Here is a 24,324-nt window from a genome sequence, read left to right as displayed (position 1 = left end):
GTTTGAATTTATATTGTTACTAATGATTGAATGTAAAAACAGGAATTGAGACACCATAAAGCCGGTGAAGGATAGTAGTACAGAAATAGGAAGTTTATTAGGAGTGATGTTGGTGTTTTTTTCTAGGGTTAGATTGGAAAATATTATTTAATTTGTACATAAAGATGGATTCAGAGCAGGGGATTAATTCTGAGTCAACTAGTGGTACTGTGACTGAAGAACTTATTAGAAGGCTAAACCACAATGAGATGTAGTCTCAAGTTAAGGAGACTTTGGATAAAATAATGAATGCAAAGAAAAGGAAATGTATTTTCTCTGGGAATGCATTCTACTCCTTGACTTAGGAAGATGTAAGCAGAGGTAAAAAAGGGGGTAAAAGATTACGAAAGATGAAACACATTGAAAATAATATATTGACTAAAAAAAGAAAGGATGGTTTAAACTCCATCTAAAAGAGGTGTCTGAAACGGCAGAAAAGATAGAGGTGTCCTAAGCGGCACACAGGATGATGGGTTTGCAGATGTGGAGATGAGACATGATGATATGATGGTAAAGGATACAGATTTTGATGAATACATATTGGATTTGAATAAGGATGATGAGTTTACTGTTGAGACTGTTTTGGTTGTAGGATCATCTAGTAAGATGGTTGTGACGAACTCCTTAGGAGAGGAAATGTTTGCTCCTTATGATATCAGACCCAAGGAGCAGTGAGTGGTGGCCCTTGGAACATTTCTGTGATTTTATTAAACAGTGGTTAAGGAAGCCTTTAGAAAATGAAATAAGAAGGGTATTGAGAGCTGAGGGTTCCAGACCAGTGACTGGGAATAAAGTTTGTTTGACACCAAATCTAGATCCTGAATTAATCTATTTTTTTATTTAGATTAGAAAGAGTTCCTAGAAAGGGGCTTGAACGTTCATTCAAGCAGTGTCAAGATCATGATGTAATCAAAACTGTAATACCTAAAGCATTTCCTTTAGAAATTATAACAATGAGAGGATCTCATTCCCATTTAAATTATGGTTAGTAGTCTAAAATACTAAAATGAGGACATACTTTTTGAGCTCTCAAATGCTTTTAAATTATTTACTATCTTTATGTTTCTTTTTATCCAGTTGATCACTTGATTATATATTACACTTAGGGAAAAGGATGTGGAGTTAGGGCCAGAGCTGCAGACTTTGCAACTGGATATTAGGTTCGAGTTTTGGTGACAGCTGGACATCCTGTGATTCTGGGCAAATCTACCCATGCCTAAAACCAAAATGAATGTGTCCTTGTGTAATGTTACTAATACTTGTGCAAAGCGCTCCAATAGCTTTGGGTAAAGACTGGGCTATATAAAACTACAAAAAAAAAAAAAAAAAAAATGAAGGCCCTTATTTAAGAGAGCCTAGCACCACTTGAGCGCTGCCTTATCAACATTTTCTTTACACTAAGACGGCCCTAAGGTGGCTTTTTTCCCATGCCAGATTTGCAAAGTGGTGCAATGCCTGCATTGCACAACTTTGAAACCCTTTGCGCTACATTATGCCTGCTCCATGTATAATGTATTCAAAGGGGACATTCCCCTATTAGGGAGGGGGACAAAAAAATCTATAAGATTTCTTTGAGTCATTTTTTTTGGCACTTTTAACACCGTCTCCGAGCATGCATTGAAAAGGGGGCACACCATTGTTTACAATTGGCCCAAAGTACTGTTCAGGGTTAGCGCCAAAATGTTGGCACTAACCCTGAACAGTATCAATAGCATCAAAAATGTTGACGTCATTGCCCCCTACCCTAGACCATGGTGTGTCGTATTTCAGATACTACACACACATGATAGCAGTAGGAGAGCGCTAAGGGGCACAAGGAAAATGGCGTTGCACACCCTAAGTAATTTGCACCCTTTTGTCATTGGGCTATGCTTAGGCTACATCTTTGTGTGATATTTGTGCTACATCTAGGCTAGTTTTTCTTTGGTGGTCATCATTGGAGACTTATTTGTTAAGTAGTGAATCCTAGTTTGTTTTAATGGGATACAGGAGTTAGCATAGCCTGTGGCTTGCAGACTTGTGCCCCTATCACTCAGTGACTTTTACCCTACTTAGCTTACTCTGTTTTAGCGCATTTATTTAATTTTAAGATGGCTGCCTTGTTTTGAGTTAGGCCCATGTTTTAGTTTGCATTATCAGTGTCACTGCGCTAAGGCGTCAAGATCAAGCGACAAAGACAAACAAACTGTAGGTGTTGACTTTAGGTACTTTCCCTCTTCATGCTTTCGAGGGAATTGTTTATATTAATTACTGTCCCAAGCACACCTTGTTATCTATTGTTTGGGAACAAACCTACATCAGGGGTCCAAGTAGATCTGTATAAATACTCCTCACTTTAACAGATAGTCAGAGGGATTCTGACCAGATGCCATTGCTGCTATCGATGCTGCACATCACCTTGATGCTGACCCAGTCTTTGTGTTCTTACGGAGTCTGAGCTAGAGAACTCATACCAAGGTAACAAGGGTTGGGGGCTCTTCTCACGGACATGGCATTCGTAGATTGAGGTTTAACATAACTAGCTCTATTCTAGGTTAAAGGTTAGGTTCACTATGCTAGGGTATTAGGACATATCACACAATTCATGTTATTTCATGATACTGTAAGATGGTAGGGTCTTTGTATTAATGAGTCTTGTCTTTACCATTCTGTTTCTTGCACTGTTCATTATCCTCATCATTGCAGCCCATGCAACTTATCGCAAATTGCAGTTTTTCTAAAATAAAACCTATTGAAAACTCTACTGCATCTTCTTCATTGCCTGTGTGTGACTGAGACATGTTGTTAATGTGAGAAAGGGGCAATCTCCGTTTAACCACAACACTCCCTGAGATGTCACACTCTTGAGTCCATGCGTAAAGGCTGCCACAAATAACCTTTTACTGTTTTAGGTTTTTAGTGAGGTACTGCTTGTGAGCCGGAAGGGTTGGGATGATAGTTGCATTTTGTTGTAGGATTGGCATAGTCGCCTACTAACATAAGTACTGTCATCCTTAAACCAGCAGAATCCAACTATGACATGGCACCACCAACGATGGTGTTTAGGCACTAATTTACGGATACCCATATTATCACTGTCTCACATACTACAGGTACCGTAAGTAGCGTTATACAGAGACGTCCGTGGTCTTGGGGAAGATCCTCCTTAGCTGAACTGGGACCACCTAATGAGGCTGTGTGGTTGGTCGAGCTCAAACTCAAAAAAGGACTTTAATCCCCACTTGGTGTTATGGCTAGCACCATAGAAATTCCTGAGAATGATAGACAAGCTTTAACTTTACATTTAGTAGTGCATGGCTTAGCAGAAGAGGACGGGGATGTTACATTTATAGTAGAAGCTAGTGAAGCTTACCGAACAGAAATATTTTATTCTTGGGTGCCTTGAGACCCTCATGGGTGAGTATTACACTTTACAAATTCTTGATTGATTGATTGGGTCACATTTCGTGCAGATCAGACACACTTCACATATATAACATTGCAAACGTACCTCAACGATACCAAGTACAACAGTATCCTGAAATACCGCTCACTTATCAAGAGCATCAGAACTGGTTTGAACGTCCCATACCACATGTAATACAACGTGTGAGATTAGGTCCTTTAGGTATGATGGACCAACATGGCCTATGTGTGCCACATACACACCTCACCCAGGTATACAAAACATGCAGGCAGCAGACCTGCAAGACTTATGTCTTGAATTACGACTGACGACTAGTTCAGTTCGTAATGCAAACTTGAAACACAACACCGGCGTGTCCAGCACCACCAGCACCTACTGGATATCAATTAGATACTGGGATTAATCCACAAACAGTACATACCATCATGGGTAAGGTACCCACATAACGAGAGAAAATACCGTTCTGGATAGCCCAGAGAACAAATCAGCTGGAAGCTGTGTTTCCCCACACGGGACCACAGGAGAAACATAGAATTATCAGTATATGCTTGTCCTTCGGGATGGTTCCCTCAGGGATGACTGCACCACATGCGGTACAGCCTTTGCTGCAACATACACTACCACATATGGTACCCCGAAACTTGCAAATTTACCGGAAGTGTTAAAACAAATACAGAATGAGCACGGGCTGCACCAGCCTTAGATTTGAGGATTAAATTAATGCATAACTTCGACACAGTCTCCTCAATCATACTCAGTAACATTAAAGGGGAAGCAGTAGCACTGGCTATATGCCAGTGTCTCCGAGAGATTCCACATTTGGACCAGGAGAAAAAGCTACCAAAAGTTATTTCTGATACCTATACTAGTATGGGATGGGATAGTTTGGGAGCCAAGCCGAAGAAGCTGGAAATGCAAAGTACCACCCCTAGGGAAGGCACTAAACAAGCACAGGAAAGTTCTATAAAGCGCTGGGATAAGCAGAAACAATTTAAAGACAGACGGAATAAGACAGCAGATTTTCCACATCCAGAGAACTCAGAAAGGAGATATACTCTCAGAAATAGAGAAAGTATAAAAGCTCCCGACAGATATACTGATTCACGTCCCTCTCGTTCCTTTGAAGACGCACCGGATAGATGCAGCAAGAGAGGAAACCATTCTGATCGACGTCCTGAATACGTGAAATAGAAGAAAGACTCACCACAGTCTTCAGACAAAAAATAAGTTAAGTGCCCACAACAGAAGCCACAGTTTAAAAAGAAAAAGGTGGCAGCACTGTCAATTAATAATGCCAGTACACTTGAGAACATTGCTGAAGAACATGACGTGTGTAATGATACTGTTAGACAGCGCAGCAGAGGTCACAATATGTCGCCAGAGTCTGAAAGATAATCTGGATGCGACAGCAACTAGCGAATTTATTGCAGTTGAGACTGCGGACAGGCGTGTTCTCCCACCCAATAGGGTTTCTGATTTGAAAATTCTAATTGAGGTAGACATAGAACGCATCATTAAAGTGATATTCTGGGATGAACTTAGGGCCATAAGTATGAAGAAATGGCCTTGCGAATTGCAAATAGCGATTTTTAAGAAATAGCTATTTCCGAATCGCAACAGGCCATGTACCATAATTGTGATTCGGAATAAGCGATTTCTTAAAAATTGCTATTTGGGGTTTGCGAGGCCCATTTACCGAATCGCAATTTGCATTTTCGCAAATTGCAATTCGGTAATTGAAAATCACAAATTGCGAGAAATTTCGAGAAAGCACACCTGGAGGAGCCTGATGACATCACAAGCAGGAAGTGAGTCATCCCAGGCAGTTTCAGGTGCCACGCGCAAACCAGCATCCAGAGAGAGCAACCCACCCACACTGAGCAACACTCTGAAGGAGGCAGCACACCTGAACAAGGATGGACATCTCAGCCCAAGGAAAGGAGAAGGGAGAGAGAAAGAGGAAGCTCAAATTCAGCGAGCAAGAGCTTGAGGTGCTGACAGAGGAGGTGGTCCGGAGCCATGACCGCCTTTTTGGTAAAAGCTCACTCCAGGTGCCGGAGAGTGAGAAAAGGAGACTGTGGGCAGATATTCAATCCAAAATCTGCATAATTGGAGTGTCACAGCGCTCAGTCGACGAGATAAAGAAGAGGTGGTATGACCTGCGGTCCTGTGCGAAGGAGAGGGTGGCAAGACTGCAGGAGGCGGTCCACCTACAGAGGCACGATCCACCCCATTAGAGGACCTAGTGGAGTCGACACTCCTCCCTGAAGCTGTGACTGGGGTCACAGAGATAGACACCTTTGGCACACCATGTACCAGCCAAGGTAAGTGCAATATTGAATTGTAACCCCATATGTGTATGCACAAAAGCCCCTTAGGAACTAGCAAGTAATGTAAAACATTGTGAGAAGTAGCCCATTCCACATCTTAGAAGCAGCACAACAATGCATTATGGGAGTGGCAGTCCACAACCCAGAGCTGCAAGTAGCACGTACAATGTAATTAAGTAGAGCAACACCCAGAGGAACACAACACCCACAACACAGTGTAGAGAAGTACCTGTACCTTTATTACCATTGTGTGACCTCACTTGCAACAAACATTACTGACATTCTGCATATTGTCATTGCAGGGGGTCCAGGCCCAGCAGCCACAGCATCAGCCAGCGTAGGTGAGACCGACACCCATCCAGCCTCTGATTCTAACACAAGTGGGTCTCTCACCATTGCGCCAGTCCGACGCAGGCCCAGGGCACTGCTACTGCCAGAGCTCAGCCAAGACTCAGATGAGCAGCAGGAAGGGCCAATTACACCATCACCAACTGGCAGGCGCAGCCAGATGCAGGAGGCCAGTTGTCAACAGACCACATCACCCCTGGGTGACAAACGCTGGTGCACAGCAGAATGAGGCAGGTGAGGTTCCCTCCTTCTTTGGTGGGCTGGAAGCTGCTATGTTGCATCAGCAGCGCCTACAAAACAAAAGGATCCTTGGTTTACAGAAAAATATGCAGCAACATAACACCAACATGGGGGGCCAGCATTCCCAGCTTGAGTGCCTGAATACTAACATAGAACTGATGCATGAGGGACAGGTGCAGGCATCACAGGACACAAGAGAGCTCACTTGTGCTGTGCGTGAACTATGCCAGGAGCTGTGCCATGAGAGGGTGAGCCACCGCAGACAGGAGCGCAGATTCATGAACATGTTCTGGAGCTTCTGTCGCTCTGTGAACAGGGTGGCTACTGCAACGTCACTGATTGCACATCGTGCAGAGGCTGCACAGGTGGAGGCAGCACACAGCAGCAGGGATGTGGCTAACGGACTGGTACAAATAACTAATGTGATCGATAACATCCTGGGACAGGGGTCAGCCACACCTAGTGAGCTTGCACTGGGGGACACAGAGGACACTTCCAGCCTCAGCAGTCTTGCTGTACCCGCATCGGACACCAGACGACGCAGTGCCAGGCACAGCACTACCACTGAGGCGGACAATCGAGGTGCCAGTGAGGTAACTGGGCACCCGAGTGGTGTGCGTGGCCGCAAAAAATAACTGTAGCGGCCAGAGGGGTAATGTGTTCACTATGACGTAATAGTGCATTACTCTGGACTTCTATTGTCTCTAGTTTTTTACATATAGTTTTTTGCTCTTCGTAGAACAAACGTTACCTGACATTAAGGTAATACATTTAATTCACTACAGGTACAGTTGTCAGTGCATTTGTGTCATTCATACTTACATTTGAAATGGTTGTGTGTAATGTCAGCACGCCTTTGCCTTCCCTCTGCTGCACTGCTCCTGTCTGCTGGCTGTAGGGGTGGTATGGGATCATCATCCTCATCAGATTCATTTTCACATATTTCTACTGGTATGCCCCTGGTGGTAGCTATATTGTGCAAGATTGCACAAGTAGCCACTATTCTACATGTGGTCTCTGGACTGTACTGTAGTGCCCCTCCACTTTTGTGGAGGCACCGGAAGCAACTTCAGCAGTTCAAAGGTGTGCTCCACCACGTTGCGTGTCGCCCTGTGTGCTGCATTGTATCTTCGTTCAGCAGGTATTGCAGGATTGAGGCAGGGCGTCATCATGTAGGTGCGCACTGCGTAGGCACTGTCTCCTGGAAGAGACAGAGGGTATGATGAGTAACTGAGCCATCTGGCATCAGCACGCCATTAATAGCAGTCTTGTGTGTATCCTGCTATGGCGAAATATGTACGAATCATGTTTGCTCCCTGGGTACCTTGCCAAGAGATCAGTTATGATGTAGGAAGCATTGCAAATCACCTGTATATTCATTGAATGCTGGTATTTCCGGTTGCGGTACACATACTCTGAGGCTGATGGTGGACAGATTGCAACATGTGTCCCATCTATGGCACCTAGGACGTGGGGGAACTGTGCTATCTGGTAAAACTCTATTTTTGGCTGCTGTATTTCCTGTGGGGTGTGGGGGAATCTGATGTACTGGTGTAGTTTGCTCAGCATGGTGCTGATAAATGCATTGAAAAATCTAGAGAGGGTACTCTGTGAGACCCCTCCAGCTGCTTCTATTACCCCTTGATAGCTCCTTGAGGCGAGTAGGTGGAGGGAGCATAATACCTGCACATGGGTGGGTATGCTGTGAGTCCTTAGTGTTCTGCGCTGCAGTATGGGTTGTAGCTCAGCTATCAGATCAAGTATCATGGCTGAGTTCAACCTTTACCTCTCATATATTTCCTCCTCTGTCAGGTTAAAAAGTGTAATGCGCACTCTGACAATGCGCTCCTGTCTCCTCCTCCATCTCCTCAAACCCGCCAAGATCCTCATCCTCCTCAACATGACATAGAGTGCAGCCATTGTGGAAAAGAGTCTGAGGCATTCTGGGCCTCTTTAGATAGGTTGCAGCTGGTTACCACCTGGTTTCACTTAGTGGTATTTTGCATGTGCAAAATGCCATTCTGCAAAAAATCACAACTTGCGATTTTTTGATGCATCTATTTGCGACTTGGATTTTGCGACTCGCAATTTGCGCCTCGCAATTTCCTACTGGAAATACCGAATCGCAAAATGTGACTCGCAAAACCAGGTCGCAACACGAAAAATCCCAATTTTTGCGATTTCTTATTTTTGGTCTGCGAATGCCTTTCATGCATCGCAGACCACGTTCTTGCACTCGCAAACGGACGTTTTTTGCGATTCGCACCGTTTGCGAGTGCAAAAATGTTTCATACATCTGGCCCTTAATTGTGATATCCTATTGGCCGAAAGAGACTGGTCACCTGATCACGTCCATAAGCTCCCACATGGAGGAGATGTAATTTTGTCTGCTTTCTCTGATCTTTTTCCAGAGGCGGTAAAACAAGCCTACGCTGTTGATTGGGCGTTAATGCAGGCATCTGAACAATATCGCAATCATGTAGGTTGGGAAAAAGACTCTCCTTGTCATGTAATACCTCTCAGGTCCACACCCCAATCTCAGCCAAAATATCCTGTTAAACACGAAGCAAAAGCTCCAGTGAGGGAGTTCCACACTCAGCTCGAGTACCAGAGGGTAATTGAGCCCTCTCTCTCTGCAATGAACAACCCGTTATTCCCTGTTGTAAAACCAGACCATTACTACAGGACAGTCTTAGATTACAGACACTTAAAAAGTCATACATGCACATACGCTATGCAAAATTCACATAGCACAGCACAAGTTAACAATATAGAGCCGCAAAAAATACAAAACACCATTGGATATTTCCAACGGGTTCTTTTGCCAAAACTTAGCACACGAAAGTCGAGACCTGAGTGCATCCTCATTTGGCTCACAGAAACGCTTTTGCCGTTTGCCCCAAGGCTATTAGAACAGCCCAGGGCTGTTCTTAGCCCATGTAACATCAATATTACATGATCTTGATCCCGAAGTTTTGTCCTACGTGGATGACATCTATCTTATCATTCATCTTGTCAGGGTTGATCGGATCATTTTAGGATTTTCAGACCTCAGTTACAAATTTTACTTCAAGAAAAGTAAGATAGCCTTTCTCAGTGTATTCTTCCTGCCATATGAGCTCTCAAACAAGGGGAAGAGCATTGCCCTGCACTTCCTAGAGAAATGTGCACAACTTCACCGACCTTCACGCACACTCTCAAGAAGCTACAGTCTTTATTTGGCTTCTTTAATTTTAGCAGAACATGCATTCTTGACTACGGACAACTTATCAAACCACTTTATGGTTTAATACATCCAGATTTTTCTAGCAAACACTGGACAGTTGAACACACACGCATCCTTAGGGAATTACAACAGGACATGCTAGAAGCCAAACACTTGCACACACGTGACAACAAAACAAACTTGGTCATAAGAATAATTGCTGGTGCCATTGGGTTCAATTATGTCACCTTTAACAAGGGCAACACAGTGCCCATAGCATATAAATCACATTTCTACTCCAATGCAGAACAACATTTTGCACCTACAGAAAAAATTCTGACAGCAGTTAAAATGGCTGTCATTAAAGAGAGGCCACTTGCACAAGGGAAACACATCATTTTCGTTACCCCGGTGCCAGCCTTAGAAGCTGTCACCAAAGCAAGCGTTCCCAATGCTAAAGCATTACATCCACGTTGGATTCAGTGGGCAACCTCTCTGACCGCCACTGATGTTGACTACATCTTTGATCCAAAACATCAGACACAAGAATTTCCCCAATACAAACAGGATACTTTAGATATATTGCCATTTGACAGATACCATACTGTCATTTATACTGATGGTTCAGCACAACCAGCTGTAGGTACCAAACACCAATATTCAGCCGCTTGCGCAGACATGATTGGAGTGATGAAGGAAGGAGTTTTCCACCCTCATAATACATACATACAGACCTTAGGGGACTGCACAGCTCAGCTGGCTGAACTTAAAGCATTTCTTTTAGGGCTAGAGCACACAGAGCCAGGCTTGCCGACTTTGATTGTCTGCGACTCATACTACTGCACCCAGTACTACAATGATTACCTCAATCATTGGAAGCTGAACGGGTTTAGAGATTCCAAGGGGAGCACCATAAAACACACAATTTTGTGGGGGAGGGTGGCTGGTTTTAAGGATAAGCTACCATGTGTACATGTAGTAGTACAAACAGTGGGCCACCAACGTGTAGGAGTACACGTTATCGGCAACACTTTGGCTGATGAAGCAGCCAAATCTGCAGTAGCTGTGGCGTCTGTGGCTGCAGTGACTCGTTCTCAGACGAGATTGGATAATGAACTACTGACTTCCGTGAAGGCTTTGGCTGAAGGCAAGTCTCTTCCAAAAGCATACCCTACAAATACTCTCACCACATCAGTGCACAATCAATCAATCAGTCAGGAATTTTTAAAGTGCACTACTCACCAGTGAGGGTCTCAAGGTGCTGAGGAGAGGAAGGGGGAAAAGGAGAGGGGAGGAGCTGCTACTGCTCAAACAGCCAGGTCTTGAGAAGTTTCCTGAAGGTAAGGTGGTCTTTGGTCTGGCGCAGGTGAGTAGGAAGAGTGTTCCACTTTTTGCGGCGAGGTGCGAGAATGATCTACCGCTGCTTGTAATTCTGCGGACGCGTGGGCCTGTTGCAAGGGCAAGGTCAGCGGAGTGGAGGTGCGGGGTCAGGGTGTAGAATGAGAGTCGACTGTCGAGGTATTCTGGTCTGGCGTTGTGCAGTGCTTTGTGAGCGTGGGTGAGGAGTTTGAAGGTGATTATCTTGTTGACTTGGAGCAAGTGCAGATTTTTCAAGTGGTCTGTGATGTGGCGGGGGATGTCCAGGATGAGGTGTGAGGAGGCGTTCTGGATGCGTTGCAGCCTCTTCTGGAGTTTGGCCAAGGTTCCTGCGTAGAGGGCATTGCTGTAGTCAGCTTGCTGCTTAAGAGGGCTTGGGTGACTGTTCTTTTGGTTTCGGTGGGTATCCATTTGTAGATCTTTCAGAGAATGCAGAGGGTGTTGAAGCGGAGGAGGAGATGGCATTGACTTGTTGGGTCCTGGATAGTGAGGGGTCTAAAATGAATCTTAGGTTGCGTGCGTGATCGCTGGGAGTCAGAGTGGTTCCGAGAGTGGCAGGCAACAATTCCAGGAGTTGGAAATCGAGTGATCCCCAATGAAGACCAGAGATTAGATCTGTTAAAAGCAGCGCATGAGGGTGTTGCTTCTGCACATGCTGGTATCTCGGCCAAGATAACACTCTTACAGAAATACTTCTGGTGGCCAGGTCTATACAAACAGACAAAACGGTACGTCCTTTGCTATGACACTTTCCAGCAGATAAAGGGCTCTAATATCAAACGCCGACCGCAGACATCCCTCTCAGTGTCCAGTAGGCCACTACAATGTGTGCACCTGGACCATTGAAGTCCACTCCAACCTGATGGGGCATACAAATACATCGTAGTCTCTGTTGATTCTTGCTCCAGATTCCTGTAGGTATGACCTCAGCGGACAGCTGACTGTTATTAAAGCCTTGCTGATCTTTATCGGTACATGTTCGGTTTCAGCATTTCATTCAGACCAGGGCCCTGCATTTGCCTCTAAGGCATTTAGGGTCACCATGGGGACGATGGGTGTTGAACTCCTTCACTCCTCACCATACCATCCCGAGGGAAATTCGATCATGGAGAGGCAGAACCATGATCTAAAGCAGTCCTTAACAGCTAGAGTATTAGGTTCGGCCCGCAGTTGGCTTCATCATCTAAATGGGGTCCAGAGAGCACTGAACAATCTGCCAAGACAGTCCTTGATGGGACACACTGCTTATGAAGTTCTCTTTGGGATACTTATGTATGTCCCAGATCTTGATGGCCCTCGTTTGGTGGCAGCAGACACACCATTTGACATAAATGAACATCTCACTGTCTTACAGGAGCTTCAGCAATGTCATAATGATAAATCATCCGCCAGTGCTGCCACCTTAGGAATAAGGGATTTACCAACAACTTCCACTGGCTGGATTCCTAAAGTCGGGGATCTGGTTCATGAGAAGATTGCTTCGAACTACATAACAATGTCCAATGATGTTTCAAACACCTCCTCGACCACGGGACGGGTGGAAAATGAGCTCTTGCTGATTCCAGTTACCACATCAACGACACCACCTGTCCAAGATTTGGCTGTTTTTTACACCAACACTACACAGACTGATGACACTGCCTACTATGAGCCTCCACGTGAAGTGGATCAATCTACCAGTAATGCACCGGTTCCCGTATTTGCAGAGACTGCCTCTGGTTATTTCTTCAACATTGATGACTTTTCTTCAGACTCATCCACTCTAGTGATTGAAAATATATCAAAGACCCGTAAGCTGTACCTATGGCTTAAAATTAACTATTCAATTCACCCATGGAACTATTTATGGTTCTGTTTGACATTTTTTGCATTGTTCCTATGGATTGGGTTTGTGACTGCTTTCTTTTTGCTTCTAAATGGTCATTACTTTCCAGAACGCTCATCAGTTGAGCTTGTGGATGAAGTCTTAACTCCATATCGTTCCTCACATAAGGTCCGAAGAGACTTGACCCTTGTGAACATTTCAGCTGTGCCAATTCCTGATGGTATTGTGTGGGACAACGTTCAATTTGATAAATACGGGCCTACTGAGGTCCTTCAGATTCCATATGTATTCAAGATTTCAATGATAGATGTCATTACACCTGGTGATGTATCTGATGATTGGGATCTTTAGATAGTTGATTCTATGTTAACTGAAATAAAGGACTATTCAGTGTTTGAAAGTGATGATGCATATAGACATACCATGAATTATGGGGAGATGTTATTGTATAATAACTGGGGACATTACTACCTGCACCGTGCTAGGAGACAGAGACCAGAACTTAACTGCACACAGTGGAAACACTGTTCTACACCACCTGTGGGGAGCCTAAAAGGTTATTCACATAAGTTAACTTATGTCACTAGATATGACACAAAGAATTAAGCATCAAATTATTTAAAGTTATCGCCTTCCAAAATTAGGAAAATTTTGCTAACAGATACAAAGCTGATCTATTCAGATTCCTTTGTTTCCCGTCTTGCAGTTGAAGGTAACGAATACTGGAAGAAAACTATTGCTTTAAAAAGTGCATGGAGAACACAAGACTGACAAATACAGGGTGGGGAAGCTTTATTAGGAGCGTGCATGATTCCTGAGCAAATGATCTTTTTAAATGACACCATTGTACAGACATCCTGTCTGGGGTTAGCAAAAATAAAAGAAATGAACACTCCCAGTATCCCCATAATGGCGAAGTTTAATGATTGGCAAGTACTCCTGCATGTCACTGAGGAAGAGCTAGATGCAAAGGTTCAGGCTGTTACTTATAATTCTTCACTTTTCAGTCCCGGCTGGTGGTTAGTTTTGCCAATAGACACCAATGGATGTCAGGCATGTTTGTTGAATTCCTCAGGGGGTTTTGAGATCAGCTGGCCAGACCCTCGCTTTATCTTGGGTCAACACACGAGTATAGTTATAACATACAGTGTGTGTAAACTGTGGCAACAATGGGTACAGTTTAGCACGTTAGCCGCAGTTAAAGAACATCTTAACACTCTTTCTAAAGATGTAGGCATGCAGGAATTTTTGCTAGGTCCTACAAAGCCACGCTCTAAAAGATTTGTGTATGTTATGTATAATGAGATCTGGAAGCTTTTTCAGATCGAAGCTGTTGCGCGCTTAAGGCATGAACACTTTGTTAAACAGAATTTATTCACTAACAAACATAGGACCTCATTACAAAGCTGGGGGTTGGTGTTAAAGCAGTGGTAATACCACAAACAGGCTGACGGTAAAACAAATGGGATCACAACCACGGCGGGAACCACCAAAACATACAGCCACTTTAACACACTGACCGCCACAGCGGTAGCAACAAACACTGCGGCGGTAACTGCCAACAGCCAGGAAGACAATGTACTGCCCATCCCATCACAACCCGCCCATCTGCTAGATTTTCCAGGGCGGTACCAACGCCATCAAAAGCACGGCGGAAACAGTACGTGTAATATAAATATGGCAACAATTACCCTCAAGGTGGCCGCATCTTCCTGTAATTAATCATAAGTATGTTCAAGGTGCTCGTACACAAATAAACATATCTGTTGCCAAATATGTGCACTGGAATGGGACCAAGCCTATACCAGAGAATACAAATGTATAGAAAACATTATGTGGAGCACATACTATACAAATAATACATTGTCTAAGTGAATGGATTCAAAAGACATATAGTAAATCCAATAAATAAACAAATCATACAACTAGTATGTGGCAAATATTCAATAAAAAAAAGAACTTTAATATACAAATATCAATTATAATACAAATTACCTCCCTTGAGAATAGATCATTCACCAACGTTAATAAAACAAACTATTTAAACTGTAAACTTCACATTTGGCTCCTAAACCACAAATTCCAATTTTGAAGAACCAAAGTAAACAGTTGAGGCCAAAGAAAGGTTCACCCAAGAGCATTCATGCTTGTAAGTGTAAAATTCAATCCAATAGACAATTGAGTCCAAGGTAGGTTCATCAAAGAGCATTCATGCTTGTAACTGTGAAATTCAGCCGCCTGCCAGGAGGTGACGTTGCATGTTTGTGTATCTTAAGCAGGATATATATACAGGGTGCCATTGGGAACCTGTTAAGAATGTATTTGTATTCCAAATCCGAAATTAAACCGCGTTATAACCATCCATGCAACAACATGTCAAGGTCCCGAATGATCTGTGATAATGGATTATCATTTAGTTTGATGTACGATGTTTTATCGGCCAATTGTCGATTTATTTCATTAGTATAGTCCAATCTATCCATGATGACTATATTCCCCCCCCCCTTATCCGCATCCTTGATGATCAATGTCTGGTTGTCACTCAAGTTTTGTAACGCCATTTTTTTCATTTTTAGTTATGTTATGAACAATATGCGAGTTACCATCACGTATTTTTTCTTCCAATTTATATAGATCATCCACAACCAATTTGTTGCCACTGGACAGTACAGGAGTGAACATAGATTTCAGTTTGTATCCACTATTGAGTGATCAATCCAGTTTGATATCCAATTCGCTCAAAAATTGTTGTATGTTAATTTCATCCCTATCACTGATATCTAAAGAAAGTATGGTTTGGATATCACTGATATCCTTTATTGTGTATGTACAAGGTAATGTATTTGTAAGTACCTCATAGGATTTATTGACCTTTTCCCCAAAATATTTTTTAAGTTTAAGTTGTCGTACAAATTTGAACAAATCAATTTGTACTTGGGTCATACTACAATATCCAGAGAGACAGAAACCAAGTCATTTTTACAGTACATATATTTGTTCTTCAAATAACACAGAACTGGATAAGTTTACAATCGAAATACCATCATTGCCCACATCTGTACTTTGCGCATATCCATTCTGAGGACATGCTGATGTTTGAATGTTTGATTTTGGCTGCTCTGGTTTGTACCTCTGTGCCTCTTTTTTTGTCTTCCCCGGCTGAAAGGGAAACTACTCACCTCTCGGCACTCAACAAAGAATCAAGACGCCATGGAGCCCGAGCTGCAGGTCCTTTCCAAGCTGGTCTACCTCCTCATCCATCAGGAGTACCAACGGCGGTGGCGACGAAGACGGTGAATACTGCACCTAGGAGACGGGGGAGGGGGAAGGAAAAAGAGAGTGACACACACACACAACACACCACCCCCCACCCTCACCTTCACACACAACACCAAACACACAAACACATGCAGCAACTGTAGCCCCCTGGAAGAATGCAAGGACAAAAGGAATAGAGTCAATCAGTGATATTTTTGAAATAGTTAGATATATGTAATAATTTTAAAATCAGTATTTACAAAAATATACAATTTGTACATAAGGCGGTTCATTGTCCACTCAAAATGTCCGTGGGCCACTGGGCCAAAACTCATAGTTCAAGCCCACACTTGGCTCCTGCCTCAATACAGCGAGAACACTGCAGGGGCATCAGGTCGAAAACACGCAGGCACCACAGGGGGAGGGTGAAGGGGTGTGCACCTCAGCCGGAAGATGGGACAACGCCACTGCTCCTGGAGGGGGCACCATGCCCACAGCGATGTCCTGGGGAGCACAAGGCCACAGTCTCTCATGTGGGTGGGTTGCCCACTGCTTGCTCCTGGGGAGTGCAAAGCCACAGTCTCTCAAGTGGGTAGTTTGCCCACTGCTTGGTCCTGGGGAGTTGAAAGCCACAGTCTCTCAAGTGGGTGGTTTACCCACTGCTTGGTCCTGGGGAGTGCAATTGGTGGTTTGCCGACTGCGTGCTCCTGGGGAGTGAAAAGCCACAGTCTCTCAAGGGGATGCCTTCTTCCAGTGGTTCTGAAGGGGGCTTTGTGCCAAGTGTGCTTCATCCTGCCAAGGATAGGGTGAGTGTATGCCTTTCTCCACAGGTTCTGGAGGGGGCTTTGTGCCCAGTGTGCTTCATCCTGCCAAGGATAGGGTGAGTGGATGCCTGTCTCCACTGGTTCTGGAGGGGGCTCTGTGCCCAGTGTGCTTCATCCTGCCAAGGATAGGGTGAGTGGATGCCTTTCTCCACTGGTTCTGGAGGGGGCTTTGTGCCCCGTGTGCTTCATCCTGCCAAGGATCGGGTGAGTGGATGCCTTTCTCCACTGGTTCTGGAGGGGGCGTTGTGCCCAGTGTGTTTCATCCTGCCAAGGATAGGGTGAGTGGATGCATTTCTCCACTGGTTCTAGAGGGGGCTCTGTGTCCAGTGATGCAACACTTGGGGTGTGGCAGTTCCCAGTCCCGCACATGGGTGTCTGAGGCATGAGATTTTCAGAGACCAGGTTGCATGATAGTCCATGGAGGCAGGGCTAGACTCCACCCGGCGATGGCTACGGCTGCAAACTGGTGGTAGTGCTGGGGCTGGTGAGGGTGCTGCCAGTGGTGGAGGGAGGCTCCAGCCCTTCTCCTGCAGCCTCGGACGGCTGCCCACTGGACCTGCTGCTGCTACCAATGGTGCTACTGTCAGCGGTGCTGGTGGCAGTGCTTGTGGTGAGGCCTGCGGCGGTGCCAGCGGCGGTGCAGGTGGTGGTGCTGCCCGTGGTGCAGCTGCCGGTGCTGCCAGTGGTGGAGGGAGACTCCAGCCCTTCTTCTGCAGCCTCAGACGGCTGCTCACCTGAGCTGCTGATGCTGACAGTAGTGGTGCTTGCGGTGGTGCAGGTGGCGGGGCTTACGGCGGTGCTAGCGGCAGGGCTGCTGGCGGTGCTGGCCATGGTGCAGGTGGTAGTGCTGGCAGTTGTGCTGGTACACACCAGGCCTTCACCTGCAGCCTTGGACGGCTGAAGTGCCTTGCCTGTTTTTTTTCTGCCCCTTCCTCACCTTGGCAGATGGTGGTGTGACCTTGGGTCTGGCAGCTGGATTCTTTGAGGTGGCCTTGCTGGGTGGTTGTGTCTCCTTTCCCTTGCTGGATCCTTTCCCCGTCTTTACCTTGCCAGGTGGTGGAATGGCTTTGGCCTTGGCACACTGGCTGGGCTGACGGGTCCCCCCTTTGAGCCTTTGACAGCTGCAGGAACCATAGCAGATGATGATTTAGTGGCTGAGGTGCTGGGCTGGGTTCTGGCCACCCTGGCCTGAGGGAAAGGATGGGGGAAGTGTTAGGGAAGATGTCAATGTTTGCCAGGATAAGCTTCTTAGGGACACTGGGGTAGAAGAGGGAGAGGGTTTGGGAGTGGAGGAAGAGGGAGTGGTTGTAGGAGGTGTTTATCTGCTGAGTTTGGGTGCAGGTGCAAGGGGTGGATGCTGTTGTGAGGTGGATGGCTGTTGGGTGTGTGGGTGCTTGCGTTTGTGTACTTTGTGAGGAGCGTTCACAGACACACTGGGAGGGGACACAGCGGCCATGTGCATGGATGTGGGGGTGGAGACTGCCAGTGAGGGGTGTGTAGTGATGGGCGTGCTGGTGATGGAGGTAGTGGATGAGGATATAGTGCATGCAGGTGTAAGTGGAGACGCTACTGACAGGGAGGTGGACGAGAAGGAGGAGGTTGACACAGTGGAGGCAGTAGATGTTGGTGTGTCTGCATGGGGATGGTGCTTGTGTGAGTGCCTGTGAGATGAAGTGTGGTGCTTGTGTTTGCCTGAGCCACTCATGTGTGTTGTCATGGGTGCATGCTGGTCTGAAGGTGTGCTTGGGATAGGGTGAGGTTGAGGGGATTGGGACTGGGTATTGGAAGTTGGAGGGGGAGGCTAGAGATAGAGACAATGGCTGCCATCAGTGCTGAGGCTAGAGCCGAAATGCTCTCTGTTGGGCCGCCACGCCAGAGTGAATGCCCTCCAGGTATGCATTTGTTTGTTGCAAATGCCTCTCGAAACCCTGGATGGCATTCAGTATAGTTGACTGCCCAACAATGAGGGATCTCAGGAGGTCAATAGCCTCCTCACTGAGGGCAGCAGGGCTGACTGGGGCAGGGCCTGAGGTGCCTGGGGCGACGGAGATGCCCACCCTCCTGGGTGAGCAGGCACAGAAAACACACTGAGGGGCTGTTGGGAGGGTGGTGCTGGTAGGGGGGGTGGTGGCTGTACCTGTTGTTGGGGTGGGCACAGAGGTGTTCGCCACCACCAAGGAGATTCCATCAGAGGAGGAGTCACTGTCTGTGGTGTCCCCTCCTGTCGTGGTGCTCCCCTAGCCCTCCCTCCCACGGGTGCCCTCACCTTTGGTGGATTCGGCCTCCAGGCCCATGTGGGATGCAGGTCCCTCCGTCGCCGGTGCCTCTGCTCCTCCGCCAGTTGATGCTAATGCACACAAGGACAGGGTGACAAAACAAAAAGGGAGGGAGAGACAGAGGAAACACTTGGTCAATGCCAACAACAACACTATCGTTGGCGTACACAACTCACCGGGGGCAGCCCTATGCACAAGGCCATGCACTACCAGCTACTAAGATATAGTCACCAGCCCATGGGGTACAATGCCTAAGGCCATTAGCTGCACACCTGAAACCCATAGAACCCTGCCTAGTAGTAGATGAACACTAACACTATTGGGGGTGGAGTGCTTTAGAGCCTGGCCAACAAGAGACCTCTCTGCCATGTTCGCCCTGGCCTAGGGGCACCCCCAGCCCACATCTCCCACCCAGGTAAACCTTAAAGGAGCAAAGTCATGATTCTGAAACTGTACTCACCCCCTTGTGGCTGTTGTAATGCCTTCAGGCGCCCATCCAACTCTGGATAGGCCTCTGCCAGGATGCGGAGCATCAGGGGGGTCAGGGTACGACGAGCACCCCTTCCTCGTTGGAAGGCCAGTCCCACCTGGGCCTCCGCCGTCTTCCTTGCCCAGCGGTGCACGTCCTCCCACCGTTTGTGGCAGTGGGTGCTCTGCCTGTCAAAGTCCCCCATGGTCTGCACATCCTTGGCGATTGCACGCCAAATACCCTTTTTCTGATGGGCGCAGACCTGCATGGAAAAAGACTGCAGAAAAGGGCATTAGTTAACCGTCCAGACCGTCACACTCATGGCCCATCAGATACCTCCCATCGCCAGGCGCACATACATTGACCACCATACATGCATCACCCTGGCCAGGATGCCTCAACCCGCCCCTAAATGTGGCTTACACACACAGCAATCCATACATTCATGGCCCACATATCATGCTCACAGTGTAGTCACCTGTTTGTCTGGAGGACCGTAGAGTAACGTGTACTGGAGTTGGATCCCATCCACCAGTTTCTCCAAGTCCTCCGCAGTGAAGGCAGGAGCCCTTTCCCCAGACACATGAGCCATTGTCGCTTCCAGACACAGGCCACAGCAGCACTTGCAGTGTAGGTCCTCTCCTGTTGAAGGTCAGGTAGCGAGTGGGTGAACAGATAGAAAATGGCGGAGGTGCGTACCATCACCGCCGGCGTACATCGCCTTTGGCTCCTAGAACCCATAGGGCCCAATGATAACCAATGCGAAGTTGTGCGGTGTTCGTAGACCGCCTACCGCAACAACGCACAACGCCAGCAGAATTACCTCATTTCCACTTGTCCCTCCTCACAGGTCAGGCAGCCGCCATTTCAGGGGTGCACAGGCCATGGCACATAACTGCATCACAGCAGACATTGGCACAGCAACTGACTCTCAGATTCACATACAGGTTCTGTAAATTAAAAGATGCATCATTATTTCAATTGATGTGTGAATAAGACCCTCTGTTCACCGTTTTCCTCCATAGGCTTCTGCTGCTGAGGATGAATGTGAGATGGTGGTGTACAGACCCCTGGTGGACCTTGCGACAATGGAGGACAGACACATTATCCTAACGTACAGACTTGATCGGGGCACAATCCAAGAACTGTGTGCCCAATTGGAGCCAGACCTGATGTCAGTTATCCGCCATCCCACAGGTATCCCCCTTCTAGTGCAGGTCCTGTCAGTGCTCCATTTCCTGGCAAATGGTTCCTTCCAAACAACAGTGGCCATGGCATCAGGGATGTCTCAGCCAATGTTCTCAAACGTTTTGACCAGAGTGTTGTCAGCCCTGCTGAAAGACATGCGCAGCTACATTGTATTCCCCCAGGTGGAGGATTTGGCCACAGTGAAAGCTGACTTTTACGCCTTGGGGCATATCCCAAACATCATTGGTGCCATAGATGGTACACATGTAGCATTTATCCCACCCCAAGGGTTCAGGAATAAAAAAAGCTATCACTCTATGAATCTGCAGATGGTGTGTTTGGTGGACCAGTACATCCCCCATGTGAATGCCAAATTTCCTGGCTCTGTGCATGACGCGTTTATCTTGAGGAATAGCAGCATACCATATGTGATGGGCCAATTCCAGAGGCACTGGGTGTGGCTAATAGGTGAGCCCACGGTCACAACCCAGTATAAGTTTGTGTCTGGGTATGTGGTTGTCCCTAAGGGTTAGTGTGTGTCTAACAGGTATCCCTCGACATTTGCAGGTGACTCTGGTTACCCCAACCTCTCATGGCTACTGACCCCAGTGAGGAATGCCAGGACAAGGGCAGAGGAAAGTTACAATGAGGCACGTGGGCGAACAGGGAGGATCATTGAAAGGACCTTTGGCCTCCTGAAGGCCAGGTTCCTGTGCCTCCATCTGACAGGTGGATCCCAGTACTACTCACCCAAAAAGGTGTGCCAGATCATCATTGCATGTTGCTCAACCTGGCCTTGAGACGCCAGGTGCCTTTTCTGCTGGAGGATGAGCCTTGAGATGGTCTTGTGGCAGCGGTGGAGCCTGTGGACAGTGAGGAAGAGGAGGCAGAGGAAGAAGATGTGGACAACAGAAGTAATATATTACAGCAGTACTTCCAGTGACACACAGGTAAGACACTGTAACTTCACTTTACATTTCAGTTGTCTGTTCGGCATTGTACATGGCAGCCTGATTTCCCTATGTCTATGGCCACTTACTGTACACTTTGGCATCTCTATTTTCAGATCTCTGTGGCCCACTCTGGCTCCTGGTATGTTTACTGCTGCCCATTAAAGGTTATACCAATGTATATATAACTGTATATATGACTTGCAATATTTTCTGAATGTTGTACTAATACATGAGTCAATCATTTGACACACTCAAGTATTAGTATTTGTTCCAAGAGTGTTTATTTAAGTGCTCATACATAGAGGGGGATGTGAAATGGGCTGGGGTGATGGTGAAGGAATGTCCAGTTAGAGTCAAGTCTCTTTGTATCACAGGTGCATTGTCCAATGGGGCATAAGATGAGGAGTAATGGCAGGTCAAGGGGGACAGGGTGACAGAGTGGGACAGAAGGGTGACAATCAGGAGAGTTTTATTTCCTGGTGAGGGTCTTGGCAATGTTCTGTGGCTTCTGCCTAGATCACAGGGACTGTTTGTGGGGTGGTTCTCCTTCTGCAGGGGGTGGGGTGCTGGTGACCTGTTGGTCCTGTGGCGGGGCCTCCTGTCCAGTAGCGCCAGAGGAGGTGGATGGCTGTTCTTTGGTGTGGCTAGTGTCAGGGGCCCGTTGGTGTGCCACTGCCTCCCTCGTGGTCTTGCCCATGTCTGCCAGCACCCCTGCAATGGTGACCAGGATGGTGTGGATGTTTTTGAGGTCCTCCCTGATCCCGTGGTACTGTCCCTCCTGCAGCCGCTGGGTCTCCTGCAACTCGTACAGTATCTGGCCCATGGTCTCCTGGGAACCATGGGTATGCTCCCAGGATGTTGGAGAGTGCCTCCTGGAGAGTGGGATCCCTGGGCCTGTCTTCCCTCTGTCACACAGCAGTCCTCCGAGTTTCCCTGTTGTCCTGTGCCTCTGTCCCCTGAACCATGTGCCCACTGCCACTGACCCCAGGTCCCTGATTGTCCTGTATTTGCGGGGTTGCCTGGGGTCCCTGTAGTGGTGGACACACTGCTGATTGACGTGTCCTGGGGACAGTGGCATGGGCCCTCTGCGTGGGTGCTGTGCTGGTGTTTCCTGAGGGGGGAGGCTCTGTGGTGGGTTGGGACTGTGCCTGGTTACCCAACTGTCCAGAGGTCCCTGATGGGCCAGGTTGGTCATCATGATCCAGGCTTGCAGAGCTGCTGTCATCACTGTGGGCCTCCTCTGGTGGAGACTGGATGTTGGTGGCAACTCCTCTCCGTTGATGTTGAGTAGGGGTCCTGTTGGGATAAAAATGCAGTGTTATTGTATCTGTGTGTGCCATCTTGTACATGGGTTTGTTTACCTGTATGGTTGGGATAGCCCTGGCAGCTTAGGCTTGTGTGCGTGGTGATTTTGTGGGCTAGGTGATTCTCTCTAATGGGCATGCTGTGGTGATGGGTGTCCATGAAGGTCTGTGATGGGGGTCCATGGATTGGTGTTACTTGTAGGGATGGGTTTTGGGATGGGTGGGTTGGGATGGTGGGGTATATGTGAGGTGGTGGAGTGATGGGGTGAGGGTAGGGATAGGAGTTTGGGATGGCATGCAGGTAGGGTGGGGGATATAGCAGTAAAGATTTGACTTACTAGAGTCCAGTCCTCCTGCTACTCCTACGAGGCCCTCAGGATGCATTATTGCCAAGACTTGCTCCTCCCATGTTGTTAGTTGTGGGGGAGGAGGTGGGGGTCCACCGCCAGTCCTCTGTACAGCTACCTGGTATCTTGCAACCACGGAACGCACCTTCCCCGTATGTTGTTCCGCCTCTTCCTGATATCATACCTTGTTCTTGGGAGCTGTCCCACGGCATTGACCCTGTCCACGATCCTCCGCCATAGCTCCATCTTCCTAGCAATGAACATCTGCTGCACCTGTGATCCGAATAGCGATGGATCTACCCGGATGATTTCCTCCACCATGACCCTTAGCTCCTCCTCTGAAAACCTGGGGTGTCTTTGGGGTGCCATGGATGTGGTGTGAGTGATATGTGTGAGGATGTGTGGGGTGATGTGTGGGGTGATGTGTTGTGGTGTGTGCTTTGAGGTGCGTGGATGGTATATGGGTGATGGTGTTCTGTGAGTCAGATTGAGTGGGTGCTCCTGGCTTGCTTCTCTCTCTGTTGGCAATCTTTTTTTTCGTGGAAAAGGTTGTGGGTAATGCAGGTGTGTGTTTTATATTTGATTGGGTGTGTGGGTGTGGTGTGTTTATTTGTGTCAAGTGTATGTAGTTTGAATTGTCCAATGTGGTGTAGTTTTGTAAGTGTGTATGTATATTGAGCGCGGCGATGTGTACCGCCAATGGTTTACCACGGTTGAAAGACCGCTGCAGTGATTCGTGGGTCCTGATACTGTGGGCGTATTCCTGATGCCGTAACGGTGTGGGTTTTGGTACCGCCAATTTATCACTCACCTTTTGTCTGGCCGACTTGTTTGGGTGTCTGTATAGAGGCGGATTTCTCAGTGTGGGTCATAATACCTGTAGCGAAATACCGCTGTGGTCACAGTATCTTGGCGGCCGTCAGCACGCTGGTAGG

The sequence above is a fragment of the Pleurodeles waltl genome, chromosome 7 (assembly GCF_031143425.1).
Source record: "Pleurodeles waltl isolate 20211129_DDA chromosome 7, aPleWal1.hap1.20221129, whole genome shotgun sequence".
NCBI classification, from domain to species: Eukaryota; Metazoa; Chordata; class Amphibia; order Caudata; family Salamandridae; genus Pleurodeles; species Pleurodeles waltl.
This window is presented reverse-complemented; position numbering follows the sequence as displayed.